Source organism: Suncus etruscus, chromosome 15, assembly GCF_024139225.1.
Source record: "Suncus etruscus isolate mSunEtr1 chromosome 15, mSunEtr1.pri.cur, whole genome shotgun sequence".
In the NCBI taxonomy this organism is placed as follows: domain Eukaryota; kingdom Metazoa; phylum Chordata; class Mammalia; order Eulipotyphla; family Soricidae; genus Suncus; species Suncus etruscus.
In genome coordinates, this window is record NC_064862.1 from 53711317 (window position 1) to 53714955 (window position 3639).

The 3639-nt window shown below is 48.2% G+C and overlaps 1 pseudogene; it reads left to right on the top strand.

The window, feature by feature from the left end:
• The first annotated feature begins 346 nt into the window (after positions 1-346).
• Positions 347-904, top strand: LOC126030968 (H/ACA ribonucleoprotein complex subunit 2-like; annotated as a pseudogene).
• Positions 905-3639: the final 2735 nt, after the last annotated feature.

Genomic DNA, 3639 nt, shown 5'->3' on the forward strand with positions numbered 1-3639 from the left:
TTATTTCAATAGTATAAGAAGGAAGAAAAGGAAAAAAAATGAGAAAAACAAGATTGGTTCTTAGAAAGTCTTAAAGAACAGAACCTTTGTCACCCCACCCTAGACTTAAATGCTAATTTTACCTGATGATCAGACCTGCCCACATCTGGGAAGGGGTCTATGGAAGATAACAAAAGGGTTGCCTTAGGGGTGTAAAGGGAGTCTGCAAGAAGCCTCTGCTGGAGGCTAGAAGATGAGAGAAACAGGATTGAATGAATGGCAGGGCAGCTGAAGAGAGCCTGCTTAAAAGGTTTATGTTAGAGTGCAGGCCCGCGCCTCCGGGCTCCCTCTCGGCGGCCCTGGCGTGATGACCAAGATCAAGCCCGATCCCCACCGCCGGAGGCCCCGGCGGAGGCCAACAGCGGGTAGCACACCTACCACGAGCTCCTGGTGAATCTGAACCCCATTGCTCAGCCCCTGGCCTCGCGGAAGCTCTACAAGTGCATCAAGAAAGCCGTGAAGCAGAATCAAATTCGACGCGGAGTGAAGAAGGTGCAGAAGTTTCTCAACAAAGGCGAGAAAGGGATCATGGTTTTGGATGGGGGACACGCTGCCCATTGAGGTGTACTGCCACCTGCCGGTCATGTGCGAGGACCTCAGCCTGCCCTATGTCTATATCCCCTCCAAAAGGGACCTGGGCGCTGCAGTATCCTCGAAGCGAAGGGCCCACTTGCGTGATCATGATCAAGCCTCATGAGGAATATCAGGATGCCTATGATGAGTGTCTGGAGGAGGTGCAGGCCCTGCCCTCTTCTCTGTGACCCAAAGAATTGAGGGGAGGATGCAGCACTGCAGGTTGGCACAAGCCTGGAGCTTAACTCATGGCAGCCTCCAGTCTAGGAGATGGAGGACAGTAAATGCTAATGCTGCTGAGTGGGTTTTTTGGAGCTGGGGATGGAACTGAGGGTGGTCAACTGACATGCCCCTTAGTCCTTTCTGCAGCTGGTGCCAGACTGTGCCCAGCCTCTGTGGTAAGGTTCTTCCAAGAAAGCTGCAGGCTGGTGTAGAAGAGAAAAGTCCTGCAAATAAATCTATTTGCTCCAGTTTAAAAAAGAAAAAAAAGGTTTATGTTAGAAGCCACACATGTTGGCTAAGGTCTATTAATAAGAAAGCTTCGTGCCTCCTGAAATCTGACTGCTGTGGATCATTTCTTTGCTGCTACCCTCAACCTTCAGACCCGCCAGCTGGAAGGGGTTGCAGGCTCCTGGCCTGGCCAAAACAGGCCTCACCATCCATACACAACCATCAAAGACTCTATAATTAAGATGTAATTCTATGCCAGAATGAATTCTGTATTTCCTGTACCAACATCTCTCTATTTCCTCCAACCCAGCCCAGCCCTGGAAACCAGTCCTTTGACTCTCAGATAAGAGATTCAGACAAAGCAGCTACATACAAGCATGTATGTGTTGACAAGGAAAAGCAGACAATGTGGGGGTGTCCCACTGGCCTGAAGGCCTAGTGCTGTTTCTCCCCAGTTCCAGCTTCTCTATACCAGAATTTCCCAAGCTGCTTGCTGACTTTGAGCCAAGAGCAGGATCTGATTGCTCAGGGAAGAATTTCCTGCTGCCCCAGCCCTGCTGTCCAGCCCAGCACCTCTTAGTCTCCTGATGGCACTCCTAATTTGGTGTTTTATCCACATGCTCCTTCCCTTTATCCAAACTTCCCACCCACTCTAAGGGAAACGATTCTGCTCACATCTCATGATACCTCTGCAATGACTCTTGCACCCCCCCCGAACTGTCCCTTCCTCCCTAGCTCACAGGTGGAAGAGAAATTAAATTCTGCCATTATTGCTGCTACAGTAGGAAAGAAAACTTGGAGAGATGGGATTATCAAGGAAAGGAATTGTTGAGAGGTTGCGGGGACCACCTCTTCCCTGCCTTCACCTCTACAGTGCCCTGGATGACTGGAATATCATCTTCATTTTTACAATAAAAAATCAGCATTTAGGGTATCAACTCCAAATGTCTGTGCATGACTAACACTCTGGAAATAGACTTGAACTTCCCAATAATTCCACCAAGTCTACATACAGTGTCTGCCCCCTTTTCTGGTGGCTGGGGAGCAGAAAGATGTTCAGTAACTTGATTCTAATGGCATAGTTAATGGGGGGAGGGAACAAGCCTTGTGTATTGTTAGCACATCCTATCTGGCCCCACCCCCACCCTACCCCCTTTATGTCCTAACTGTTCTATTCCCAGTGCCCCAGGATGGTTTTCTGTGATCTAAATTAAGAGGCAGAAGCATCCTCAGCTGCCCCTTTTCTTCTCACACCACCTACCATTGAATTTTCTTTTATTTATTGTAATCACATAAAATATCAGCCTCCCCCTAAATATACAGATGATTCTTCATTCCAGAATATGACAATGTCCCTTCTCTGGGCACAGGTGAAGCAGGGCAAATGTGTTGGAGAGATAGTACAGGGGTGAAAGCATTTGCATTGAGTTCGATCAACCCTGGGTTGAATCTCCGGAATACCACTGGGAACTATCCCTGAGCAGAGAGTCAGTAGTAGTCCTGAGCACCTCTGGGTAGAGCTCAATGCCCTCACCCCTAATTAAAGAAACATTTTCAAAAGCAGATCAAATGAAAGCCATCTGGCAGAAGTTTCTATATCCTGAGCACAGAGCAAAGAGTAACTCCTGCGTGCCACCAGGTGTAGCCCAAAACAAAAACACAAAACAACCCCCTGTTATCAGTAGGCACTGATGCTGTCCTTGTTCATGCCCCATGCATTCTGGGCACTAGAGTAGCTAGAGAAATGATGCTCTCTGGCCCTCTGCCCTTTCTCCAACTCTGGGATGTTCTGGCTACTGTTTGGCACCGTGAATCCTCCTTGTCTCTGTTGCCTCTTCTAGGAGATTTTCAGACAGAAAATGCAAGAATCCAGGATCATGTTGGCCCAAGGCACTTGCTCATTTTCACAAGAAACTTGAATCTCTGTCATTTGAGAGCCTTCCATAGAAATAGGGAGTCTGGAGGCAAGTGAGAAAAAGAGAGAAGATGGAAATCTAGGAGACTAAGAATAAATACATAAACCCAAGCACAACCATTTGAAAACATGATCATGCCAGGAAATCTCACGCTTTCTGAAAAGGAGCAAAACCTGTAGTGTGACCTTACCTGTACCTTTCTCCCTCTTCAGCCCCCTCCCTATGGGCAGAGCTGAGAGCTCAGACCCTCCAGAGATTGGAACTGGCTCCTAAGGACAGGAAGGTCATGCCTCAGACACTCTGTCCAGAATCTTTTCGTTGTTGTTGTTTGTTTGGGCCAACCTAGCAGCGTTCAGGGGTTACTTCTGGTAGACTCAGGGGACCATATAAGATGCTCGGGATCAAACCCGGGTCAGCTGTTTGTAAGGCAAATGCCCTTCCCACTGTGCTCTGGCCCCCATCCAGATGCTTGATTTCCGAGCTCCAGGCACTCCTCTTCTGCAGCTACTTTCTGCTCTAAAAATTCTCCAGCTGCCTAGTCAGCCAAGCGCTTCCTGATTTCCAACTTAGTCCCTTGGTAGAAGTGCATCATTAATGGCCTTGATAACCCCAGAAATGCATTTCCCACTAGCCTGAGAATGAGTGGGCCAGCATTCTGCAT